This window comes from Myotis lucifugus, unplaced genomic scaffold (genome assembly GCF_000147115.1).
Source record: "Myotis lucifugus unplaced genomic scaffold, Myoluc2.0 scaffold_10, whole genome shotgun sequence".
Classification (NCBI taxonomy): domain Eukaryota; kingdom Metazoa; phylum Chordata; class Mammalia; order Chiroptera; family Vespertilionidae; genus Myotis; species Myotis lucifugus.
The window spans coordinates 11,054,348-11,081,911 of NW_005871058.1; the positions used below are offsets into that span (position 1 = coordinate 11,054,348).

General features: G+C 43.4%; 1 protein-coding gene across 1 annotated transcript in view; it reads left to right on the forward strand.

The window, feature by feature from the left end:
* The first annotated feature begins 809 nt into the window (after positions 1-809).
* The window catches only part of ETV6 (ETS variant 6), a 206,612-nt gene continuing 179,857 nt past the window's right edge, over positions 810-27,564 (forward strand). Inside the window, exon 1 of the mRNA XM_014451697.2 lies at positions 810-939. The gene's annotated coding sequence lies outside the window, so the exon portion shown is untranslated. The remainder of the gene's footprint in view (positions 940-27,564) is intronic.

Genomic DNA, 27,564 nt, shown 5'->3' on the forward strand with positions numbered 1-27,564 from the left:
GCATGTTCTAGGGAGAACAGCGAGAGGGTAGCTGACACCATGCCTTTATGTGCTATTTTTAGTTCTAGTCAGGACTATTTCATGGCATGTGCTTTCTTGGGCATCATTCTGCTTTTATTCCAAGGGTTTGTTCTTGTGACTGTTTGCATATATGCCCATATATGGCATGCTTATGGGATCATAAGTCACCGAAATTGTGCTATAATCTGATTTCTGGCCTCCAGAGTGAAAGATTGTACAAAACCCAGCTTTGTGGCAAAGAACTCTACATATAGGTATAAAATATATCTCCTTGGAGGGCTGGCTTTTTGATGGGCTATAAATGGATTGTTAAATAGCAATGTGAGAGGCTGTTAGCAAGCTGTTTCTAAGAGCATCTCCCTGGTCTGGTCTGGGAAGGCGATGTGGACATATTGCAGCTACGAAATGGTTTGCCCGTGGTGTTTACAGGTTGGTAGCTTATGCGTGTGTATATCTGCAGTGGTCAATGAACTGAAAAGATAATTTAAATGTTTATTTGCTCCTGTAGGAGTATCCGCATTTTACATTGGGCTATATTCTGGTTTGTTTTTTAAGCTGGCTTAAATGAAGAGGTGTTTGGTCAGCCACAAGGGCATAAATCAGCCAAACTTCAAAAACCTTCAGTATGTTTATGATAGCGACCTAAGTGTATAATAGATGCTTTAAGGATTTAGAATATTTGGATGAATAGATAATCACCTCCCCATAAGCAAAGTAACATTCAGGTTCCCAAGTTTAGCAAAGCAGGGTTCCTATTATGTGTCTACTCTAACTTGAACTTCTTTTCACATTCAGGTGACATCATTGAAAATTGGTTCATACCAGTTTCTGCTGCTCTTGGATTTTAATGAGAACTCCTTCTTGATTCCAGGATGCCATGCTTCTACTGTGTTTGCAGCTGCTGTGTGAAAAAAACAGGTGTCTCTTATAATCCTCTGACTGGATCAGTTCGCCAGCCTGGCAAAGCCTTATTGTTATTGTTTTTATTTATTTATTTCGTCCCACCTAGGTCAGATACTGTCAGGAGGTGCTGATGAGCAGGATTAATGTGAGAGACGATGGCAGCTATTTCTCCTGGAGGTTTCTGTTAAAAGAATCCATCTAAGAATCTTATACTATAAAGATAGAGCTAAATAAAACTGTTCAGGACATGAATCACAGGGGAGAATAGCCAAAAGAAGGAGAGTAAATGAGTAGTTCTGCCAAATCACCTCTCCGTCATTCTTCAAAGGCCAGCTTAAAGCCAGCACTGCAACAAAAGCCATCCAGGTCTGAGTGGGGAATGATGACCCTTCTCTGTCCACGGCGTACTAACAGACTCATCCACCGTTGCTGCTTTTTTAAATTCAAATTTTAATATATTTTCATTGGTTTCAGAGAGGAATGGAAAGGGAGAGAGAGATAGAAACATCAATGATGAGAATCATTGATCGGCTTCCTCCTGCATGCCCCCTACTGGGGATCGAGTCTGAACCCAGGCATGTGCCCTTTACTGGATTGAACCTGGGGCCCTTCAGTCTGCAGGCCAATGCTCTATTCACTGAGCCAAACCGGCTAGTGCCACCATTGCTCTTTAAGCTACTGGGTCGTCAGCTTCTGGAGGGCAGATGTACCATCTTCTGGGTCTGCAAGGCAGTGCAGTGCAGTGGTCCGCACCCCATATCTCTTACACTGTTCTTTCTTCTCCATCCTGACGAGCACTGTCTTCCTTCTGGCCCCAGACTCTTCAGCTGCCTCCCATCTGATCGTCTGACCTCCACGCATGCACCTTCCAATCCAGCCCAGCATGATTCTTTGCAAATAAAACTTTGTCACACTAGTTTCTTTCTGACACTGCAGTTCAGGATAAAACCCACTCGTTATCATGGCATGCGAGACCCTTTACAGCCTGCCTTTCTAGAATCGTCTCCAATCTCTCTCTCTTCTCCCAAACCACATTATGAACTTTTATTCCTGGAATCTTCCCCTGATCCCTTTTCTGCCCTGTAGCCAATTTGTCATCTGAAGCCTTCCTTGTTGCTGACAGGCACAGTGGTGAACATGCCTTTGTTATTTGCAATGATCCTGGTATATTTTAATTGTTTCTCATCCTCTAACTAGAGTGAAAGTCCACTGAGAGCAGGAGTCTCATGGTTTCGTTTTTATATTTCCAGTATCAAGCACAGAATGTCCGGTGTATGTTAGTTGAATAGAAGTTTTATATCAGCATGAATTTATTCAGCTTCTACTATTGGCTCAGTGGGTGCTAGGCTCTGTGATACATAAGAAAAATGTAAAATAAAGACCTCACACAGTTGACATCCTGAGCAAATGCCCCTGGAAGGTAGAGGAAGGAAGAAAGGTAGAGACCTCATTATTGTTGCCTTGTCAGGACCGCTTGGCAAGGCTGACCGACCAACCACACAGCCACCCCTAACACTGAGGTGTTCTCTTAAGCACTGAATTGAATGTGCACACACAGCACCCACTCATTCTCTACCACTTGATCTCCCACCTTCCAGAGAGGAACATAGGAAGCTGGAGAAAAGTCTTGAGAACCTTTAGGCCAGATCTTCAAGGAGAAGCATGGACAGCCTAAAATGAATGAACTTCATCCCTTATTCATCCTTTCTTCTTGGCTTGGCTCACGATGCCTCCTGGATGAGGGGGAGAGAGCTGATGGCTGTTTGTTGCAGCCATGTGTAGTCTTAGCATTGCTCGCTGGGATACTCTGGGAACCAGCGGCCTGTCACCGCTGTGTGGGTCTACCAGTTGTTCCCCTACCTCATTCCTCTGCTAGCTGGTTGGTAGAGATAACTTGTGAGAGCAGCTCAGCTTTCTGAGCCTTCTGTGATATCTGCAATGGCCTTTCCGAGTCTGTGATTGCTTTTCAACCTTCTTCAAATCCCATGTTCTTGTCTACCCTTATCTATGATGATGACCTCTTCGGACCTCTTATTTCACTCCCAGTGTCTTGCCCTGGAGGCCTAAACCAGTGAGGATGACTGAGTGCACCACAGTACCAGAATCACAACTCAAAGTCATGTCTTATGGGTGGTATGACCGCCTCAACATTTCTGTTTATAGTAGACAACTCAGTGCTATTTGCTTAAAGAGGAGACTGTTGGGAGAGTGTATTGGGGTTATAAACAATCTGATAGGTGTGCAATGGGCCAGTTGGGAGAAGTCAGGTATTTTTAGATAGAAGCAGATATACTTGGACCTTCCATACAAGCCCAAATGGCTCCTTTTCTCTTTACTCTGATTGTTGTTGACATAGAGCGGGGATTAGGGGCGTCAGGATATGTGAAGTTTTAACTTCCCGAACCCAGCCAGATCCCAGCAAGAGTTCTTTTACAGTTTCCCCCCAAACTGACATCTGCCAGGTTTTCCGTCTGCCACAGGCTGTCTTTTCGACACCCACGCTATAGCTGCCTGCCAGACCTACTGACCTTGATGTTATCTTGGCCGCAGGTGGGGTCCCTGTACTGCTTTATTCTAGGCCTTTCTGTCTTCTCAGGGGTCCAAGGTTGCCCTTGCCCCTCACAGATAGGGCCCAATAGGGGTTGTGTGCAAGTTAGGGGTTGTTGCAGGAATGCTAATCTAAGCCACCTAGGGGAACAGCAAAGCATAGGTCTCTGTGTTCCCAGTGAAAATGCACATTTATCAAGCTGCCAAGGTGGGGGTGGCCACTAAGGGTGTGCCTTCTATGAACACTCGGCACATACACCTCATCCTTGGACAATGTGCTGTTGTCAAGTTTCCTCCCACTGTTACTGTCCTTGCCCAGCGTCTCTACTGCCAAGACTTGTTGATATAGAGGCCATTTCCTTCCCCTTCCACTTCCTCTCTCCTCCTTCTTGTCTTACAGATGCAATGGGAAGCTGACAGTTCAGGGAACATGGGGGCTTAGCACTGATGGGACTTAGGGTTCCTGACAATTAGTATATCACAATCTAATCTTGGGACTGTCCCCATTTAGTTCTAGCAACCGGCCTCAGAACTAAATCTGAACCTTGACGACTCTGTTAGGGCTATCAGCGCTATCAGCCACTGTTTTCACTTGAAGTTGCTTCAACATTGACCTGCCTAGGAGAAAATTTATTTATTTATTTATTACTGATTTAAGAGAGGGAGAGGGAGAGAGAGATAGAAACATCAATGATGAGAGAGAATCATCGATCAGCTGTCTCCTATACACCTCACACTTATACACCTCACACTGGGATTGAGCCCGCAATCGGGCATGTGCCCTGACCGGGAATCAAACCATGACCTCCTGGTTCATAGGTTGAAACTCAACTCTGAGCTATACTGACTGGGCTGAGAAAATTTATTAATGAGCTGTTGAACTGTAAATAGGAGTGGAATAACAAGTGCCCATGCAGTTGTGTGGGAGCCCCCCCCCCCCGCCCCCAGCAGAAGTTACCATATTTTCTAAAACCTACATTGTGATGTGTGAACTGATAAAGGACTTCTCCCTGTTCTTTCTTTTTTAAAAAAAAAATATATTTTATTGATTTTTTACAGAGAGAAAGGGAAAGGGATAGAGAGTTAGAAACATCAATGAGAGAAAAACAATGATCAGCTGCCTCCTGCACACCCCCCACTGGGGATGTGCCCGCAACCAAGGTACATGCCCTTGACCAGAATCGAACCTGGGACCCTTCAGTCCGCAGGCCGACGCTCTATCCGCTGAGCCAAACCAGTCAGGGCCCTGTTCTTTCTTTATGTGGCAAGCCTTACCAAAAAAATTTTAAAAAGTGTGCTGTTATATTTTAACAATTACTTTTATTAGAAATAAAATTCCATGAGATTAGGGTGGTTGAGCAATAGCCTTGCTTCCAACCAGTCTTCCATTGTGGCAAAGGTGACACTCAGTGACCAAAGACACCACACCATGTGGCTTTTCTTCCATTTTTCCCGACCTCTGGCTGGTGTTGAAGAAGGACTTCTTAGGGTTTGGGTTTTTGTCTTCCTTCTGGATAAAAGTTGCAAGGACACTTACCCTATGCTTCAGGGCAAAATCTGATCACCAGCTGAGATCGGGAAGAAATTTTCCCCCTGTGGTATCAGATTACACAACTGCCTGGCCAGGTGTGCTATCTCTGTTACACATGCGCGCGCACACACACACACACACACACACACGCACATGCTTACTCCCTGGCCATCTTCAGAGATGGAGGCCTGCCCCTGGCCTCCTCCAGCTGTGCTGTGCTGAACTCAGGGCCGTGTCTTCAGGCCCTATCCCTCTTTGCAACCCTCACTTCGAGGGCGATGTGACATTGGGTCTCAGTAGATACACACCCACAGATGCATGCACACATATCTTTAAATAATTTTTCATAAACTCGCTTCCCCTCTCCTGGGCTTTACTTTAGTTCCCACACTGCATCAAACCCATATGCATTCCCAGAACATCAAAATGCTGTGCACAACTCATAGTAGGAGTCTGTAACAGAAGGCCCGCAGTTGCCACTCTCAACTTTGTGTTGTGACTTCGTAGTCTGATCTAATAGAAATCAAGGCGCGGGCAGATGGGCTTTTTCTTTTCTTCTTCTTTCTTTTTTTCAAGGCCCTGCTTGTGCCACGTCCTGTGCAATAGGATCATTACCAGCTATTCCCAGGCTCACCTGCCTGCTTTTCTTCCTTTGCATCTCTCTCTCCTGTGGTGTAGAACTTCTGTCCCTGTTATTAGCCTGCTTAGCTTTACCATTCACTTCCCTACCTCCCCCTGTTCCCTCCTCATCTTCCTGTAGTCTTTTCCTTCCATCTCTGTAAACTTAATCAAATCAATTTGTTTCTCCTTCAATCCATCATGTACTCATTCATGGTTCCCAATAGAAACCATTGCCCTCCAGCACCTAATGTCTGGCTCGTGAACCTTTAAAACAGGATGTGCTGAAATGGGTTCTCCAAAAACACGTTTGCTCTGGCCCCAGAACCGTGGGCTCCGGTACCCTGGCTGCCATGTGCTCATCACATCGTCTCTTCCCTTTCTCTCTGCTTTTTGATGATTCTACCCCAATCACAGTCCTATCCCAGATGACTGTTTTAGTGCTTCACAGTTCACCTTGGTTTGGTCATTTTGTACTTCCTTGTTTCCTTTTAACCTTTAAGTTTTTCTTGTCGTTTGGGGTACACTGATATTCCTGTTAATGAAAGATTATATCAGTTTTCATTACCTAAATTTGCTAAGTGGACATAATAGTAGTTGGTACTTATATCAAGTACGCTTGTCAAAAATAGGGGAAGGAAAGTCAGTTTTTGACAGCTTTTGATATAGCAGTAATTCCAGTTTATAATCCTTGAGAAATTGCTCATGTGATTGTTATAGTGTAAACGCTGAAAAGTTAGTCTTTTCTTTGTAATTTATGCAGGTGTTATTCAGTTTGGGTAAGCAACCCAGTTTAGATGTATGACTTTTTCAGATAGTGGCCTTAGAAATTATTATAATTATTAATATTATAATTTCCACAACTAATAATTCATTTCTGTATGTTAAGACTTTTAATGTTTATGATACATTACTATGCAATATTAGCCTATTGGCCATTATAATGTTCTCATTTTATAGCAGCGTTTATAATGTGTGCTGTGCTGTGTTTAAGTAGTGAAATTGCATCTCTTTACATAGGCTTTCCTATTCAGACTTTTGCTGAGAGAGCCCTATTCTTTGATCCTTCATTACCACCCATGTGTAAGGTTTTTCTGTATAAGGGTAGTTTCATCCTGTTTACAAACCAGTATGCCCTGTTCTGGGAATAGATGGAGAGAGTTGAGGGAATTCTGTTTGAGTCATTCCCCACCAAAGAGCAACATCATTTAGGAATGAAGCAGAGAAGTTCTCACTCTTCTAAAAATAATGGGGAGAAGATTTAGGGAGGTAGCTTATGGGATCAGCCACATATACCAAGTCCCTCTTTGTAAATGAGAAGTTGCCTTTAATGGCTTTGATATGGTCAGGTGAGTAGGTGGGATTTTATGCCACCTAAAGCACAACACTTCTGTAAGTATTACACATTGAAACTTGCCTTCTAGGGTTCTAAACTTGTTCTTTTCAGGATTTCAGTCAATTATAATAAAACGAAGAGTCACTAACGCTCTATTAAAACTGTGTAGACTTTTTGGGGTGGGATAGGTAGAGGGAGCAGGGACTGTGGGTTGTTCTTGCCCGTCCTTGTGTGTTTTGCTCTCAGGAAGTGATGGGAACAATCAGAACCTTAGAGGTTATTGTGCATTTCTCCTTCCCGGGACAGGGACCCTCTCCCCCTGACTTGCATCCCTGCGATTCTGCAGAGGAGGAAAGGAGGGAGCTGCTGACTTCTTTTTCTTCTAACTCAATGTTAGGCTCCACAGCAATTCTAAGATAATGGGGACTTCATCAACTCATTTGGGAGTCCAGTGGGTTTTAGTGGTTGGGGTAGAAAATCAGGAATCCAGCTCAAGACAGCTGCTGTAGTCTGCGATTGTTTAGGAGGGGCCGAGACGGAAGCTTGGTTTTGTTCACTCTTTCATTAAAGCTAGGTGTGCTGTACGGGGCTCTGGGTCTCCATCACAATGATAAAGGATCAGAACCAGCAGCATCGTGCCATCTGCCCCATCAGTTGTGACTGCTGACCACTTGTTATGCAGAAGACAGTCTTTACAGTAATAGGACTTAGACATTTAGAGCTAGAGTGTAGAGGGATTTCAGACAAAGGCCCAAACTGAAACCCAGGTCTTCTGTTTCCTAGCTAGCTTGCTGATTTTTGACTCAGTAATTGGTTTTATTTATTTTGGGCCCTATTTTCAAAATAATAGACCAGGTCAAGTCAAATTCCTCTACTTTGTTGGATTTATTTTTTTTATTTTTTATTTTTTTTACCAGCCAGGTGAACTCAGTGAACTTTTCAGTCAGGTGTTTTTTGGGCATGTGAAGAAAACCACAAATGCAGAAAGTCTTGAATGCTTCATGTTTGGATTTTCTTAAAAGCTTGAAATGATTTAAGGACGGTGCAGTAGAAATAGACCATCCATCACACACCACTGGCTCCTCTGTCCCATCACCTGCCCTGTCTTTGGGTGATTCAGGGGTCATTTTAAGGTGAGAGGTTAGTTCCGGCCCCTGAGTACCCTGTTTCCCTCTGGGATAAAAAACTAGGATCTCGAAGTTTTTTTTTTCCAGTGCACTTAAACTATGAAAAGGAACCAACTTCCAACCCAAACTGAATCGCCTCCGAGATCCTATTAAACAGCGAATGCCCCGAGAACCAGTATATGAAAATGCTTTTCTAGGAGGAGCTCAAAGCATTTCATCCTCCAAATAAAATCTATCTGCTCGCACTTAGATTGTTCAAAGGCAGATGGTAGGCAATTGAAACCGAGAGGCAAGCTGGCAAAAGGAAAAATAAAACCACAAATATCTGTACATGAAGGTGATCTACACTCTTGCCAAACCCCCTCCTAACTTCGTTAACACAGCAGCGTAGCAATTAAGTAACATGGGAACTCAGATTCATATGGCTGATACAATTGTCCTCTGTTAATGGGGTGAAACAAAGCTTGCCTATAATATACGGTGCTGCTCAACGAAATGCAGAGCTAAAGGAGAGTTGAGAGGGAATCAGCTGTATAGCCCATAATCCATGCTACCCATAGCAGACAGCCGCCTTGTTGCAACCTCACTGACCCGCACCACTTGTTAACCGGGTCCTGGTATGAGATGTTGGCTATTACAGAGTTGCCATGTCTTAAGGAAAGGGACCACCAGGAATATTGTGCTTCCTATTGGACGTAATATGTTCTCGGGGTGAGGGACGGAAGGGGTGGTGAGCAGATTCACTTAGAGCACTGGTTGGGTCCATAGCCTGTGCTTTGTGGGAAACGCTGAGTTAGCCAGGGACAAAAAGTTTCATTGCCATGTTGCTGCTGTGGGAAGCCTCTGTGACGTGAAAGTCCTCGCTATTCCCTCAGCCTTCTCACTGACTGAAGGACTTCCCAGACTTTAAAGTTTGGCCCTTTTCACTAACTTTGAACTTGAACATTCAGTGGCAGAAGGGAAAGGGAGTGTTTCAGCGGCTGGGGCTGGGAATCCGGGTGGCTGCTCCCTCAGCTGGCCACGTGTGGCTCTGATGGTGCCGAGCTGTGGGTTCTGGGGGTGTGTACACGAGAGGGTGTTGGTCCAGACTGGGAAGGGGCAGCTTTCTGAGCAGGTGGGCGTGGTGATGAGGAGGGATATGGTGGGGCAGGAGGTGAGAGGAGTTTATGGGGCTGAGGAACAATCTGGGGATGTCTGTGAGGGAACAGGTCTAGATGGCATTGAGAATGGGCTGATGTAGGAGAGACCAGGGAAAAGAAAGGCAGTAGCAAAAGAAAACCTCTGATAGCACCTTAAACCTCTTGCTGCCTAAGCGGCTGAGGGAAGACTTGGAAGAGTTCAACATGTTTTTAAATGGCAGTGAAATCAAGTCTAAACCTTAAACTTTTATGCAAAGTTCAATATGAGGTGTCTGAGGGGCAATATTTAGAGGAAAGGTATATTGGGTGAATAAACGCATTCCTTCAAAAATCAACATTTTTCCACCCAAGCCCTTCAAATGTTGTAGCTGTAGTTACCCCAAACGCATCAGTTTCTCTCATCCATAAGAGAGCTTGTCATATTTTATCACCATTTTATCACTATTTCAGTTGTTTTCTTTTTTTAAAAAAAAAAATTTTTTATTGATTTTTTACAGAGAGGAAGGGAGAGGGATAGAGAGTTAGAAACATCGATGAGAGAGAAACATCAGTCAGCTGCCTCCTGCACACCCCCCCGCTGGGGATGTGCCCACAACCAAGGTACATGCCCTTGACCGGAATCGAACCTGGGACCCTTGAGTCCGCAGGCCGACGCTCTATCCACTGAGCCAAACCGGTCAGGGCTCAGTTGTTTTCTTGCCTGATGGTCCCATATTTGATTCTGGCCAGACAATGCCAGTGGCTATTGTTAGAATGATCTCTTTCCTTTTTTCCCCCGGCCGGGTCAGTTGCTGTCCCATGGTCTCCCAGCTGGGAGTTGGCAGTGATTTCCCGACTGTGGTGAGTGCACCTCAGTAATAAAACTCAGGAACGGAATGGCCACACTGTGGAATGCGGGTGGAAGCAGGTGTCCTGCTGATTAATCTGCCAATGCAAACCTGTCCCAGAGAACTTTTCTGTACTCACAAAGAATGGCCTCCATGCCCCCTTCCTGTAAAAGGTACAAGTTAACGGTTATGCGTATTGAGCTGGTGTTTACCTTGGGCCCGGGCGAGGACAATGCGCGGAATCCAGCAAACAATAAAGAGTGTGTGCTCGCGTGGCCAGATCATTAGCTTCCTTCCTTTTTCGCCTGATTTTTGGGAAGCCCTGGCTTGTTAGTTCCATAGGCCAGGGGACATAGCCATAGAAAATGCCAGAGGATGTTCAGATGGGCGTGTGGAGGAAGAGGGAAAGCAGGAATTCTGGGCTGGAGAGCAGATGGCCGGCCGGTGACCTAGGAAGGGACACTCGGGCTTTAAAAGTGAAAAAATAGTAATATTTTCGTTAAGCGATACCATAGCTCCGAGTTGGAAGGTTCCAAAAGCGGTCAGAGGGGGCCTGCCCGCGAGAGTGTACAGTCCAAAGAGGAGCCATTCTTTCTAATGTAATAACGACGTGCAGAAAACAGCCAGCGAAAATGGAAACACCCTTTGGCTTGGCACCTTCCGCGGCCCTGCTAACGTGTGTGCTGTGGCTCAGGGCCTAGGGGACTTTTTTAGGTTTGTTTTGGTGTTTTCCCCACGATGACCTGGTTGTGCAACCCTGCATTTGGAAGCCAGCTGCTTCCTGCTCCTCTTTTGCAGGAGAGCGTGGATGTCCATCTCCGGGAGTGATGATGGGCCCGAGGGGCTGAGGGGGGAGACAGCTTGGCTGGCACTGCTGCCATGTCCTCCAGGAGTCAGGAGCCAGGCCCTGGTGCCTGTGTCCTTGCCTTGCGAAGGGTGGTAGGGAACCTGGTGGCGATCGGATGAGGGCCGGACCCTCCTGATGTTGGAGGGAAGCTGCAGCCCCCGGGCAACATTTACCGAAGGCATTGATTGCATTATGGGCAGTGCAGGTACAGCTGGGCCTTCACTCGGTTCCCAAGGATGGGCCTTGCCTCTTTGCACACATATACCTGGTATTTATTAATAGTAATAGACCGAACAGTAGCCACAGTGGTGAGCCTACTTCTCCAACCTGTGGGATTTCTTACTGCTGGGATGTTTTTTTGCCTCAAAGCACCTGCAGCTCCCAGGTATTTTTACGTTGACCTCAGAATTGCCCAGAAAGCATTCAAAGAGGACCTTGTAGAGATCACCACTTGTACTTCTGCAGTAAAGGGCAGAAATCAAGCAAGCAAGCAAGCAAACAAAAATCCCTTGGAAGTCCTTTATTTGCAGTAATATATATTTGAAAAGTATTAAAAATCACTGAGCTGGAGCACCTATACATTCCTTTGAAAAATGCACTCTCCCAAACTCATGATACAGCCCTGTAAAGTTCGCACATACTGTACATTCAAAGGAAATGTTAATTTGAAACTAACACATGGAGCTTTTTTTCCCCTTTAGAAAAAAGTAGTAAAGGCAGAGCTATGTATACCTAAAAATGGTTAAATGAAATAATACTGTTAAAAAAGTCATTGAGCCCTGACCGGTTTGGCTCAGTGGATAGAGCGTTGACCTACGGACTGAAAGGTCCCAAGTTTGATTCCGGTCAAGGGCATGTACCTTGGTTGCGGGCACATCCCCAGTGGGAAGTGTGCAGGAGGCAGCTGATCGATGTTTCTCTCTCATCGATGTTTCTAACTCTCTATCTCTCTTCCTTTCTCTCTGTAAAAAATCAATAAAATATATTTTAAAAAAGAAGTCATTGAAGGCAAGTTAAAGGTTACCACCTTGTTCCTTGCCCTGTGTTTCTTGCCACAGTCTATGGCCGTGTTCATGCCACTTTCCTTGTTAGTTTGCAATGGGCCTGGCTGGGTGATGGCTTTGGAGATGACTGCAGACAGTCATGAGGGACATCCAGCTGCCCAGCGAGACGACATGATGGAGCACGCAAGCTCTCTGCCCTTTTCTTAGTCTACTCTTAACTTGGAAATGCAGGACAATGACTCCCTGTGTGATCTGGCCTTGCTTACCTCTCTGTCCCTGTCCCTCGTCTTTACCCCCCAGACTCCCTTTACCCAAACCATTGCCTCAGGGCTCTGAGCAAGCAAGCAAACCATCCTCTGCTCTCCCAGTCTTTGCACATGCCATCCCCTCTTTCTGAAACACTCCTCCCCCCAACCGACTTCCTTCTCCTACTCATCCTCAGGTCTCAGTCCCCAGAGCCTTTTCCCGGACTCCCTGAGTCTGGATGACAGTTCCTCGCCTGTACTCCCATAACACCTATTTTGAAACTTCTGTCACATGATCTTGTAATTGCCGGTTTATATCCACCCCTTGACAGTGAGCCCATTAAGTCAGGACCCATCTTGGTTTTGTGGCCGGGACCGCAGTGCTGGGCATAGAGTTGGTCTCCATAAATACTTGTTGAATGAAGGAGTGCGTAGAAAACAGAATGTGGTCTTTGATGAAATCTGTGTTTGGCTCAGTGTCTGGTGCTCTACCAATCCTTCTTATCAGCCCAGGAGACTGCAGGGCTGTGAGCTGAGGGTGATGTGGATCTGCAGCACTGTCAGACACAGTCAGCTTGTAGGAAGTTTGCTGATGCAGAGGACATGGAGTTTTTAATTTTAGTTATAAATTCAGAATCTTGAGGGATACATGAGCTGCAGTGGTTTGGTTTTTAAATTGAGTTTCTGCTTATTGTTAACTTAAAACCAAATCAACGAAAGCAAGGTCTCTCTTATCATTTGCTCTCCCCGTACGAAGACTCTGCAGCTCGCTTGGATGTTCCCGTAAGACAGGAAAAGCGATCCCAGATCACTTCTAGTTGCTGCCTCTGAAAAAAAAGAGGAAGATAGATGGGTCTGGCTTTGTGAGGAACCTTCTCTCTCTCTCTTCCCTCCTCCTCTCTCACTGCCCATAATTATAAGGCTGAACTGAAGTGCTACTGAGAATCCAAGTTCTTTCTTGGCTCTGGATAAGAGAGCAGATCATACACATCTAGACTCTTTATAAATACAGGAATGGGAAGAAGTAAGGTGACAGAGTTTATTCCTGTATTGTCATTATTAATGAGTGTATAACAACTGTAAACCTACTTTTGCCCACCCTGTATACATACATATATATGTATGTATACATACATACATGTATATATACACATACATATATATACACATATGCATCTGCCTTTGACCTGCAATGATGGTCCTACATGGAGACCTGTTTCTTTTTTCTTGGGCAGATGGACAGCTAGCTGCATGTTTAGCTGAATCTTTCTTGGTTAGTTTACTGGGATGTAGCTAACATAACATGGGGCATGGAGTCTGATCACTTGGATTAATTGAACAAATGCTGAACACCTATGATGTGACGGATACTCTTGGAATTACCGTGGTGAAGATGACAAGGCCTCTGATTCAACAGGCTTGCTGTGTAATGGGGCCAATCTACTGCCACTTACTCTAACTTTAGGGGACAAATCATTTGCCTCTTTAAACTCCCCATTTCTTCACTGTAAAATGAGGACAGTGACACCTGCCTGGGGTTGCTGTGAGGATAGTAACACCTGCTTTGTAGGGCTGCTGAGAGCATCGACTGTGTTAGTGTTTGTCGAATTCCACCTGACAAACACCTGTTCACTCCGATGTCTCTCAGTGTGGTCACCCGGCCCTTTCTGACCCCCAGTGGCCGAGGAGGTGCTCCCCGTCAGCACTCCGCAGCCCCTCGTGCAGTCTGCTGGGGCACTTCGCTCCTCACTGGAAGCATCATTTGTTTGGTGTCTGCACCTGGGCCAGTCTCTTCTGGGTGAGGAGCTACATTGTGCCCATCTCTGTAATCCCAGTGCCTGGCACGATGTCCAGCACGTGACACTTGATACATATTTGCTGCTGAATAAATCAAAGAGCAAGCTTTGTGAATGACCAAGTACCACACATATATTATTACTATAAGAACTTTGGGCAAGAAAATAGAACAAGAAGAGAGGCATATTAATTCCTATTTAAGGCTGTAAATGTGTGCTGCTTTTTACTATGGATACTGATAAACTACCCAAGTCTCTTTGATCAGATATCAAGGTAAAGAAACTTCTTGAGGTCAGGCAGGAAGTCTACTTGTGTGTTCAATCTGGAGGTTATAAAATGTCTCATTAGCTAACAAAACTAACAGATCTAGGTGCTTGGCAGTAAGAGGCTCCTTCTGGTCGTTTTATGCCAGTTCACATGGCCACACCTTCTGCACCCTGGTTTTCTCTTCCTTGCAGAAGTATGTTTTTCCTCTTCTTGAAATCACCTTTTTTTCTGCTCTGACTGTATATTTTTGTTGTTGTCTATATAAATTAGATAATTAATATGAATTATTAAGACATTTGGGTTTGAAAAGAAAATGTTATATCCATTGTGGTGTGTGTGTGTGTGTGCGCGCGCGCAAAATCTTCAACACAGTCTGAATATGTGGGAAATAAGGGGTAAGCTCTTTGGGGAAGAGATTATGTGTTGAAGGATTATTTTTTTCTTTTTACCCACCTCTTTGGCTCTCAGCATTGAATTCAAAGTAAGGTCAAATGGTTGTTTGAAAAGAAATAGCCACTCTTAGCAGTTCTGTACATTGTTCTAGGTAGAGTAAGTTCTTGGTGCTTGGTGAATGAATGAATGAATGGATGGGTGGTTGCATTTTTGAAAGAGAACTGATCACTCCTGAGTGAAGTTTGATCATTCTTCCCACAGCAGGTCCTTTCATCCCTCCCTACTTTCTGCAGACTGGGAGATAGAATGATCTCCTCCTCCCTCCTTGTGGGACTGCCACAAAGTTCACTTAGGGCATGTTCAACCATCATGATGGCTCACCAATCTATAAATAAAGAGTTAAAAATGGGGCCATCATGGGATCTGACTGTATCTATTCTTGCCACTCTCTCGTTCTTTTCTCCTCTCATAGGGAAATGGATTTAGGAAGAATTTTCCTTCATTGGTAACATTCAGTGATCTGTGTCTTTCATAGACCATATCTCTCTCCTGGTATTAGAGCTACAGAAATGCAGTTTCTTACTTTCACACATGCTTGTTGGAGAGTCTGTGAGCAGTCTAGGAGAGTGACCACACTCCATGGGCATCCATCAGTATGACATCCTCTGGGATTCACACATCTTCTCATCCTATTTCTCTTCTCAAGTGTACAGATCTCTTCTTACTGATTTCATTTTAGTTTGGCATCATGATGTCGTGGGACTAGTACTTGGCTGGGAATTAGGACTATCTATTCCCTTGAATAAGACTCCCATCATTCCTGGTTTGTAGTTTTCTCTTCTGTAAAAGTTGAGATACCCAGCTTGATAGTTTTCTGGCACTAAGGGCATTTTGATCTCTGAAGGCTGAAAGGATGCAGATGGGATTTCAATCTTTCATATCTCATGCTTTCCAGGAGCATTTTGGTTAGCCATTTGAGCAATGATTTAAAAAAATCCTGTATTCCCATGAGAACCAAAGGGAACTACGCTGGCCCCTTCAGATGGTAGCTGCTAGAAAAAGAAACCCTATAGTTGTTGGGGACAATCAATTTATTTCACGTCTATTAATAATAAGCTAGAAACCAAAACTGCAAAATTGACTCATGCATCAGTGTTCACATTAAAAAAATTTCTAAGCTCCTTTTGTTGCTTTCTTTGTATTCTTTGGCTGAGAACTCCCTTAATAGTGGTGCTGTAGGTGACTTGATCCCAAAAGGTCCATATTACATGTCCAGCCAGGACAGGGCCTGCATCAGGGCATGCATCTCTGGTAGAATTTGACTTGACCTGAACACCAGTTTTCTTGCCGCCAGGGATTAACTTCCTCTATTGGAGACTCGTGTGAAGGGAAAAACAGATAGCAAAGTGTTTGTGAAAACGATGGGCTGTCCTTATTTCACCTTCGTGCAGCAAAGTGATCTGCCTGGGAACTAATTAGAGCATTTCCCCAATGGTGTTCTGATCTGCTTCTCCTCCTGGCTATAATTTGAACACTCCTGTGGTCTCTTAGACAGTTGCACCCTGTGTGAGGGCCTGGCCGTCAAGCAGCTGCCCATCTCTCCATTGTTCTAGCCGCGAGTGGCTTGTTCTTCAAGTGAATTTCAGACCTCTTATTTCAGGTTTGTTGTTTTAAAAGGTTTTTACTCCTCTGTGATGCTCCTTTATGCTTTTCCAAATCATCTTTCCTTTTGGATCCCAGGGTGGACAAGGAAAATGTGCATCTTCTTCAATATGCATAGGGCGATAGGAGACGTTATAAGACCCTCAAAGCCTCTGGCAGCGCAGGAATGAAGCTGGAAGCCCACCAACCCAGCGTCTCTTTTCTGCATCCTACTGAGCCTAGACTTAATTTCTTTCAAAAAATATTTTTATTGATTTTCTTTAGAGAGAGAGGAAGGGAGAGAGAGAAAGAGGAACATCGATATGAGAGCATGTGAGAACAGAACATTGATTGGCTGCCTCCCACACGCCCCTCACTGGGAATTGAGCCCACAATCTGAGCATGTGCCCTGATCTGGAAATCAAACCAGCAACCTTTTGGTGCACAGGATGATGCCCAACCAGCAAAACCCTTCTTTGGCTTTTCTTGTGGGATTTCATATAATACTATGTACTTCGTGAAGTTGCCTCCCAAACTTCCTTGCTTTAGCTCCTTCTTTTGGGAAGATGTATTCCTTTAATTACTGTAAGAGCATGAGCGTAAAGACAAAAGCTTGACCTTTCTAAGCACTGTGTTATAAAATTAATTGGTAATTAATTCCACAGATGTGTATTGTGCATGGATAGAGGATAAGGATGGTCATTTGTCACAGACATTGACAACTGAGTCAAAAGTGAGTCCAGGGAGCCCTGGCCTGGTGGTTCAGTTGGTCAGAGTGTCATCTGTACACCAAAAGGTTGCAGGTTTGATTCCCAGTGAGGGCACATATCTAGGTTGTGGGTTCAGTCCTCAGGGTGAGTACGGGGGCAACTGTTTGATGTTTCTCTCTCTCCCTTCTTCTCTCTCTAAAATCAAAACATATACTTAGGTGAGGATTAAAGAAAATAATCATTCTGATTTAAAAAAAAAAGTGATTCAAGGGAGTTGATCCTGCATATAGGAAGTTTTAGGAACACAATGACTAATCAGTGTCACTTCTTTTTCTCTAAATATTTGCACAAGATGAAAGTAAACATGTGTATATCTAAAAGTTCTTTCAAAAAGTACAAATTAAATGATAAAGCATTTTTTTCTTAGTGGTAGATAAATTACTATATCATAGATACTTCTCATCCATGCATGCTTTGAGTCATCACTAATTTGATAAACTGAATGAACATCTAGATTTATGTAGCTTTAAAAAAAGGCTTTGTTTATTCCTTTGATATTTTACTTAGAAAGACATTCTGTCTCCTAAAATCAAATAAATATGCAGTTAAATTTGTGGAATATTACCTGTTTCATTTTTTTCATTTAGGTTTTAAGATTTTATTAGAAAAATTTCCACACATATTCAAAAGTAAAGAGTACATTGTAATGAACTATATGTACTCATCAATTAGTTTCAATAGTTTCAATCAATACATGATCAGTCTTGTCCTACCATATTTTTCTCACACCTTTCCCACTTATTGTTTTGAAGTATAAATCCCTCATATAATTTCATCTATAAGTACTTAGGTATATGTCTTTAACAGACTTAAAAAAATAAACAAAATGTCATTACCATACCTAGTAAATCTAATAGTAGTTCTTCATATTACCTAATATCTAGAGTTCAAATATACCTAATGTTGTAGGCACTGAGGATGCAGCCTTTAAAAGTAAGGCCTGCAAGGTTTTTTTGTTTTGTTTTAATTTTTTAATTGTTTTTTTTTTGGAGAGAGGAAGGGGAAAAGGGAGAGAGGGAGAGAAGGAGAGAGAGAAAGAAAGAAACACTGATTGGTTGCCCCTGACTGGGATTAGACCTGCAACCTGGCTATGTGCCCTGACCAAGAGTCAAACCCGACACCTTTGGTGTACTGGACAACGCTCCAACCAAACTGAGCCACACTGGCCAGGGCGGGCCTGTAAGGTTTTGATACCTGCTAGTCAATATTCTTGTGTGAGGAGACCTACAAAAAATAAGTTAAAAAACCAACAAGATTATTTTTGTTAATAATGAGTGCTCTGAAATAAACCCAATGGATAAAGGAAAGAGAATGACCCAGGTGAGAGTGTGGCTGTTCCAGGTAGGGTGGTCAGGGAAGTCCTGAGGGGAGTCATGGGAGCTGAGACAGGATGAAGAGGAGCTGAGAATAGCCTTCCTGGCAGTTGGAGGGACTTGTTAGTACACTGCGTGTTTGGTGGGCTTGGGGAGCGTCATCTAATCAAGCAGACTTTTTTTCACTGTTAATGCTGGCTTTAATTATAGTCATTTGGAATGTATAACTTTCTCAGTGTCTTAACTTTTCAACAGGGTAAATAGAACCATTAAAAAATTCTGATATCGAACTTTGTGATCATTTTCAGCTGATTTGTTTAATTGCCCCTGGGCATTCCAGAAGAAAATGACACTGCAAATTTAGGCTACTTAAAGACCCTTTGAAATATGCAAACTCCTATGGGCACAGAACCTCCTCTCTGTAATAATAGAGTTCTAATTTCTATATGGCAGGTTCCCTCTTGAGATTCTGGGCACTTCCTGATTTTTTCTGGGTAAAATAAAAGTGACAACTTCTTTTTTTCCTCCTCTGAGTAAAAACTAGGAAGTGAGAAACGAACATATAGAAACCAACAGTAATAACAACACACACACACACGTATTTACATGTATATATGAATATATATGTGGGTGATAGGAAGGAAGGAAAGGGTGCATAGAGAAGATAGTCTCACATTTGATTTAAATGTAATAGCAATTAGAATACATGCTTGTCTTAATCTTTTTTTTGTAATAAAAATTAAATGGGGTATTATGTTCATAAGATTGAACAAAAGTAGATGATTTTAGCCTTTTTCTTCTTAGCCATTAAAAGAAGAATTGGAAAGAAACAGTCCTTATATATACATACAAAGAGTTTGCCGGCCTGTCTTCAAACACAGCCAGCACAGTCAGACTAAACATTGGTAGGCATTTCAGTCAGTCCATGGTGGAGATATTTGTTGATTCACATAGTTTTCTTTTTACAAGGAAATCTTCAAGGTTCCTATTCACTGAATTTCACCCAAAGTAAAATTCCATTGTGTTGTAAAAACAGCTTAAAATGTTATCTTTGATTTAACCTAAGAAACTTCTGTCACCATCACTTCTGAAAAAGGTTCTGGTTTCTCAGGCTTCACCATCAGCTACTTTAAAGTCTGTGGATAGCTTTGCAGTTTTTGTGAAATTATTACTCTCTGTCATTTGTCTCCTTCATCTGCCAAACACCAGTGCCTTTGTGTTCACCAGGGCCCAAGTTTGATATTTTCCTCCTAGTATGCGGGATACCAGTAGGTGGGATAGAGTGTATAGTAGATTCAGTTGGTCTTTATTTATTCAGCCACTCTTCAGGGGCTGGAACTGTCAAAGGCGAACTCGGAAGTTATTGTTTACATCTGTCAGGAAATCACTATGCACTTTTTTAAAAATGAGCTTTTAGACCCTTCAGAGACCATTCTGCATCCCTCCACTGTCAGAAAGGGTCTGGGGAATTTTTGGAGTGGTACAGAGATTGCAGCTCAGTGACAGTCTGTGGTGACTCTCTTTTAAAAAATATATTTTATTGATTTTTTACAGAGAGGAAGGAAGAGGGATAGAGAGTTAGAAACATCGATGAGAGAGAAACACCGATCAGCTGCCTCCTGCACACTCCCTGCTGGGGATGTGCCCGCAACCAAGGTACATGCTCTTGACCGGAATCAAACCTGGGACCCTTGAGTCCGCAGGCCAACGCTCTATCCACTGAACCAAACCGGTTAGGGCTGTGGTGACTCTCAATACTCTGTAGTATCTGCTTTCTTAAAATTTAAGTTTGCTTGGCAATAACCTTTTTTTTTTTTTTATGAGAAAATGGGTAGAAACCATTTGAGCTTACCACGCATTTAGTTAAGATCACTGAGTGTGAGAAATCAATTAATTAAGTGAGCTAATGCATGTGAAGGACTTAGCACAGTGTGGCTAAAGTAGAGCTTAATAAGTATTATTGTGCTGTTGTTAGTAGCAAGCATTTATTGTGTCTTTGCATTTAAGACACTTTCAAGTATTGCAGGGAAAGAAAGCACATGTGCTATAGTCTTTACCTTTAAGGAACTTGTAGCCTAATTGAGATAAGATATATGTATAAGAAGATAAGTAGTATGGAAAATCAGTATGTGATCAATGCCGTATGCAAATGTGTGCTAACGGGGTTTAAAGGAAGGAGAGAGTTTGTTGCAAACTAGAATCATGATAACAACCACCAAATAATGACAAAGCCACATGTTGAGTGTTTACCATGTACTAGGCACTATTCTAGATTTTATAGATGTTCACTCATTTAATCTTCATGTCGCTCATGTGAGATGGGCATTGCTATTATTGCTTCTTTTATAGATCAGGAAACAGGCAGGATTTGCTAACTGGCCCAGGGTCACATGGCAAGGAAATGGTGAAGCCTCTGTTAGATTCTGGACTGCCTGAGTCCAGAGCCACAGTCTTATTTATGCCAGGGTGGCCCAGGAAAACCTGGGTGAAGGGGGGACCTTTGGACAAAAGACCCACGTGACCTCACAGAGACAGCAGGTGTAGATGGGGAAAGAGTGAAAGGTGAGTTTTCAGGGACACACTGAAAAGGCCTTCAGTGCAGGTTAAAGGCATTTGGATTCGATCAGGAAGGCAGTTGGAGGACCAGTGAATGAACTTACCAAGAAAATAACCTGTACCCAACAGTTTGGGAGGACGGATCTCACAGAGGGACATGGCGTTGCAGGGCAAGCACCATGGTTCGAGTCTGGGCTTTCTAATCATTTCTGCCTTGTGGCTGTGCAGGAGTTTGTCTGATTTTCATTAGTCTTTTCTCCCTTAGCCTTGAGGGATCAATAACTTCAAAATCATAGTCATCAGGCCTAAGTGCTGGTGTGTAACCTGTCTTCTCAGATGGCAGAAGGCAAATCCAGGTAGTGTCATTCCTCCGCGGGGATCCCTTCTCTCTTCTCTCGATTTGGGGCCAAAGAATGCAGAACATTTCAGAGCAACCCTGGAGACTCAGAAGGAGAATGGTGCTTCGCAGAGACCCAGAGGCACCAAAGCCGCAGCTGCACTTGAAGACTTGGCTCTAGGTCCCAGGGGCTACTTGGAAGAATCCTTTGTGATCACCTGGTTAAGACTTTTATATGTAGAGAGCATGGTTGGGGGAATAACTACAACTTTTTGTTCCATGCTGATTAATCCAGGGTTTCAGTCCAGGCTCCAAAAGAAAGTGTACGTGGTGGTGGCTGACAGAGGCACACTGAGCTTAACAATAAATAACATGGGACTCCTGAACATGTGGGAAGGACTAGGAACAAAGGTGACTTACTACATCTATAACTTTTCAGACAAAGAAAATACGTGATTAAGAAATGTTTTGGCAAGATCTCACCAAGATTATTTACTGGGAAGGAGGCCCAGGACTCAGTCAGGCAGGGAAATGTGGGGTGTCAGGGATTGTGGAAGAAGGATAAAGTATGTAAGTAGAGTGAACCCCTCTGGAGAGGAAAGGGGAGGGGGAGAGAGTACCATAACATGGCTGTGTGCTTTGAAGGACCCTGCGAAAGCTGAAATAAATAGAGGAAGGGGCCTACATGAAATGTAGAGATCAGGCTGCAGGTGGTGGGGAGGCGGAGGGCTCAAACCTTAATTATGCTCATAAGTTATGCTTTGAATATTTAGACACAGCACAGTACTTTGACTTTTAATTTTATTTTAAATTCTAGCTCGGTCTTCCCCAGTCTTCTCCAGGAAGAAAACTTGATTGTTTGTAGTCATCCTGGCATAAAAATGGCAGGCTTAGGTGAGCAAAGAACATTTCCCTTTCTGATTCCAATGTTTCACTCCCTAGCTTTTTATAAAAGAAACAAATAAACTGCCATCAACTGAAATTTCAGGTTAGGGGCTTGGTTTGAGTGTGTTTGAAGAGAGCTCTTTGCCATGTCTTTGTGGACATTGGACATGGTTCAGTGTCCTGGCTGACCACTTTTGCCTCTGGGGTGCATTTTCTCCAGAATCATTTGTCTCCCATGGGGAGACTCTTCTCTCCCTCCCCTCTGTCTATTTCTCAGACATCTGCTGCACGCTTTCCCCAGGGCATATGGTCCAAACCATCCAGAGAGAGCTTTGTCTGCTTGGTTTAACTTCTAGAAGAAGAGAGAATTGATTGATTTTCATTTGCAGATACAGTGATGTCCTTGCCAGAAGCTCTATGTACTCAGTGTCACAAGCATGAATTTATGATGCAATTTGAAAAGGGTCAGAATATAAGAAGATGAGATGAATGCTGGTCCATGAGTGCTTTGTGGTGCTGGGGTAACTGAAGTGCATCCAGCGTTCTCCAGAGCTCAAGTTCCTCCAGGAAATGCCACAAGGAAAAAGAGGGCTCCATGGATTGACACTGGGACATGTGGATGCCCATGTTGGTATCCACATGGTGGAAATCAATTAGTGGCAGAATGTGGCACGAGCTGCCCTCTTGATGCCCTCCTGACTCCCTTAAAGGACACCTGTTCATAGAGTCAGGCACCATGTTATAATATTCTTTTCTCGTAACTTCATTTTGTTGTTTGGTATTAGACTTTATATGCTAAGAATTTGATTATTCATAATCCTTCATGACTCATATTCTTCACATTTTTACTTTTTTAAAGTAAGGCAACCATAAACACATTGCCTAAAACAAAAGCTAGGACCTCGAAAATATCGTGCATCTGACCAGATGATGGTCCTCCCACATCTTATCCTGCTCTCTTCCCCTGCCCAAGGTAACCATCACCTGAATCGTGAGTGCATCGGTCCCTTACTCTCCTTTCTATATGTAGGTCTAAAAATGGCCTACATGAAAACAGAAAATATTTGCATCTATACAGGTGTATAGTTTATTTTACCTGTTTTAAAATATCAGACTATATATAATCTTTTGGGACTTTTTCCCCTTAATATTTTTACTGCTATTATTCATCTCTATTGCTACATGTTGTCATTGTCGTTCATTTGTTTCGACTGCTGTATAATATCCCATTTGGGATTATATTCAGTTTATTCATTCACTCTCCCATTAATGGGCATTCAGGTTGGTGCTGGGATTTCAGCGACTGCAAACACATTCGCTATAAATATTCTTGAACATATAGTCAGTCGTCCATGTGCGGGAGATTGCTTTGTGTATATGGTTTCATTTTTTGGAAACCAGCAGTATAGTACTCTGAGCCAGAGGAACATTTGCGAGAAGCACAATGAAGATAAATCCTCAGTGCTTTTTATTTCAGTTGGTGTGAAGAAGTAGCATGTAAACTTTATATGAGCAAGACACCATCTTATTTTCACTTGTTCCTCCCACCATTTCCCCAGTCCTACCCGGTGCTTGGAACCGTTCTAGGTGCACAGCCAGCACTTTATACATGGCTTCAGGGTAGTTAGTGCTGTTGACTTCCTCTTTAAACTCTGAAGGTAAGACCATATTCCCTTGAGAACAGTCTTTTATGCTTCCATATGTTTATTGGATCAATTCTTTGCATTAGACTATCTAGCATCTACCATGAACAAGGCAGTATCATCTTAATAAAGCATATTTTTTGCCCTTAAAGAACTTCCTACCTAGTGGGGAGAAGGTTGTGCAAACTGAGAATTCTAATGTGTTACAATATGTGCTATAACACTTAGGTCAGAGAGAAAGGGTACTTAACCTGTCCCTGGGAGAGAAGACTCCTGGGGGTTGGATGGGGAGAACATCTTAGAGCTGATATTTGGAGAACGAGTAAGAGTTCACAAGTTAGATTAGGGGGGTGGATGGGTAGTCTATTTCAGGAAAGTTAGAGGCATGGGTGAGCATGGCACACTCAGGCGCTGGCAAGTGGGTGGTTTTGACTAGGACATGCATTGCGTGCCATGGGATGGTAGTGGATGAGAAATCAAATGTGCTTGTGGTGTTGTGAGTCTCTCCAGTTTGGAGGATTATAGGAAGGCCAAAGTCATTTTCACTTTGCTTCATGCTCTGTCCCACTACTAGTCATCTGGGTCTGTGGTACTTAGTGACAAACCTGACCCTTCCCCTTCATTTGGCTAAGAAGGCAGGCCTGGCCTTGTACCCAGAGTAAGGGGAAGATCCCAAAGACCTCTGGCCCTTGTCCGCCTGTTTGCTTGGACAGTAGAGTTCACCCAAGTTAGGATTCAGGAACAGTCTGTGGTCATGAACTAGTGTTTTTCTCTCCAGGAAACAGACCAAAGTAACTCCATTGTAGGGGCAGCAAACGTTCATGCTGGGAAAAGTCTACCTCCTACTTCTGGTCTTTTAGCCGTAGTGCTCTTTCTCAGCCCTAGTCCTGCCCTCCAGCTGCTGTCATATATTTGCTTTCTAGTGTTGAAGCAGTAGGGGAGCTACAGGGATGACGGCCTCACCGGCACCCGTCCCTGACCATCTGTTCTCAGACACTATGGCTGGCAGAGGGAGCGATGATTTCAGGGAAGAGTACCAGAGGGGGCTGGTGGACAGCAGGCGTCTCTCTTCTCAGAGAAAACAGCTAGTCCTCTGTGGCCAATTCTCCCTCTAACTAGAGACATTATACAGCCACTGCACACACAAACACACACACTTGGGAAAATCAGATGGAGTTATACCAAATAAAATTTTTATTGGGATGGATAGAGGTAGAGAAACACATTTTATCATGCCACAGCATAAGAAAGTGTTTTATTTTGGATGACTTTTTGAAAGTCTTTCTTTTAGGTTCGCCTTATTAGAGATTTAGTTTCTTTGTATTCTTGTACCTACCTCCCATAATGGTTAAGATCACAGCCTTTAAGTTTGATAGACTTGCCTGTGTTTGAAATAATCTGCTTTAGAGCTCTGTGACTTTTGGCATATTATTTAATTTCTGAAGCTCAGTTTCCTCAGCCAAAAAATGGACCACTTAGCTCCTACATTGGGTTATTGGGAGGGTTATATGAGGTGTAGTGCATGTCAAATAGTTCATAGTAGCTTTTTGTGGAGTTATTTGAATTTTGGACCTATATCTTGTTTTTATAAAAGAATTCAGTTCATCCTTTCAGCTGTGTCAGTCATCTTGAAACCAAATAGGCTCTCTTCTGTAATGCCTAACGCTTTTTTAACATCATTCAGTGTAGATGCTAACTAAGAGGATGGTCATATACAGAGTAGGCACCTCTCTGCCTAAACATGGCTCTCTCACTTTCAAAACAGTGCTTAAAAAATCTCCTTCCCTACAAAACTTCCCAATGAGAACTCTTTTTTTCCACCTGGTTATTGTCTCTGTGTTTGTTACAGTGTTCTCTCTGCTTTCATATATTTAGCTTTGCAGAGTCATAGTCATTTATCCACACGTGTTTGTCCCGTCTCTCTCTTTAGAAGACATATCCCCGCTGGTTCATGGAATAAGATGTTCCTTTCTTTCTCCTTGGATATGCCATTTTTTTCTGTCCTCAGGGACCTAGGAGAGAATTTGGCTTGACATTCATTATGCGTCAGTTTATTGCAGTGTTTTTCTTCCCTTAGTTCATCATGCGATTTAAAAAGATTAGTTGGGGCAACGGTCATGTAATGATGGCATATGTCTCTTAGTGTGCGTCATCTGTAACTTCTGTGTATAGAATTTCCTTGAAGTCTGTCAGTAGTTATAAGACAGACCCATTGGAAACACTTAAGTTTTTGGCATTTTCATACATGTCAAACCGATCTGTCATGAATTGAAGATGTAGTGTCCTTCCTTTTTATGATGTTACCAAATCTAGCCCAAGTTCAAAGAACCCTTAAGAAAATTACTGTGATATGAACAGATTCTAATGAATTGAAATAGAGGTTTCTCCACTTTATGTAATTAGCATTTTGAGAGTTAAATAATTCAGTGGAGGGTCTGGGCAGACAGGGATTGAAAAGTATGGAGAAAGTTGGAGAGAGGAATGGTGAGGAGGTGAAGGGAACAACATCTACCAAGGCCATGGCTTTTGATCAATTGGAATTCTTTAATCAGACATTAGAACTCTTTCTGCCAGGCACTGGGGCTGGCCCTTGGTTGTCTCTGCTCTCACCAGATTCTGGGTAGCCCTGTTGTAGTAAGTTGTATTACAGTCCTGTCCAGGTGGGTCAAATGGAGAAAATACTAATGGTGCCAGCCAGAGGGAGAGGGACTAGTTCAGTCAGTGGGACTCAAGACCTGCAAGGCTGTCTTTTCTCAACTGTGTTTCATCCGGTCGGTGTGCAGTTAGATATTGAGGGGTTTCCAGCTCTCACCTCCTGCTGTTCTTATCAAACAGCCAGAGGGTGTTTGTGTCTAACAGCATCTCCTCCTCATCCCTCTTCCTGCAGTGCTGGAGACCTCGGAACACCTGTGGGATGGCGAGGAACCTCTGCTGCTCCCCTTGCCCTCTGACCCGGCTGGGGGCTCAGGGAGCTTTGGGGGTCTCGTGTGTTCAGCAGCCCTTAGTATGTCCAGTTGGCCTTGTCCACATTGCCAGTGACATCTTTCTTCTTCCTAATCATCGCCTCATGGAGCGTGAGAAAGGGCTTTGTAGTGCTTGTAGTCTAACTCCTTCATTTTAGGGGCAAAGACCCCTGAGGCCTGGGGAGGGGAGGTGACAGGCCTGCAGAAACACGCATTGGTTACAGGCAGAGCTAGGACCAGAACCGAGTCTCCGGAATCCTCCTCCAGGACTCCTTCCTTTACACATGCCCTTTCTCTCTCCCACTTTGCAGTGTAAGACTTAGAGAAGCATTCTGATGTTTTTAGATGAAGAACCTCAAACCTCCATAAAGTTTCTAAAAAACCCATTGTAAACCAATTTCTTTTTATTATGAACACATTGCCCATATAACCAGAAGAGAAAATAAAGTTCTGTTAAAGAATGAAAGTCAAAGTTCCACTCATCTCACTCTTTCGCGGTGAGTGTCCTGGCTTGAACAGGACTATGCAGTCATTTCAGGTCTCTGCTGAGGTGACCCCTCATCCATGACATCTTCCCTGGTCACCCTTTTCAAAATAGCAACCACCCAACCCCCTCCAAACAACCCTTTTGTGGTCCCCTCGCTGCTTTGTTTTTCTGCCCAGCACTTGTCACTCTCTAGCAAGAGAGTGTCTCATTCTAGTTGTTTTTTGCTTAATATTTCTCTTTTCCACCATTATGAAAACTCCATGGCAACAGGGACCTTTGTCTCTTTTGTTCATTGATGTACCGCAGCACCCAGAGCAGTGCCTAGAACACAGTAGGTGAATATTTGTCGAAACAATGAATGCATGAA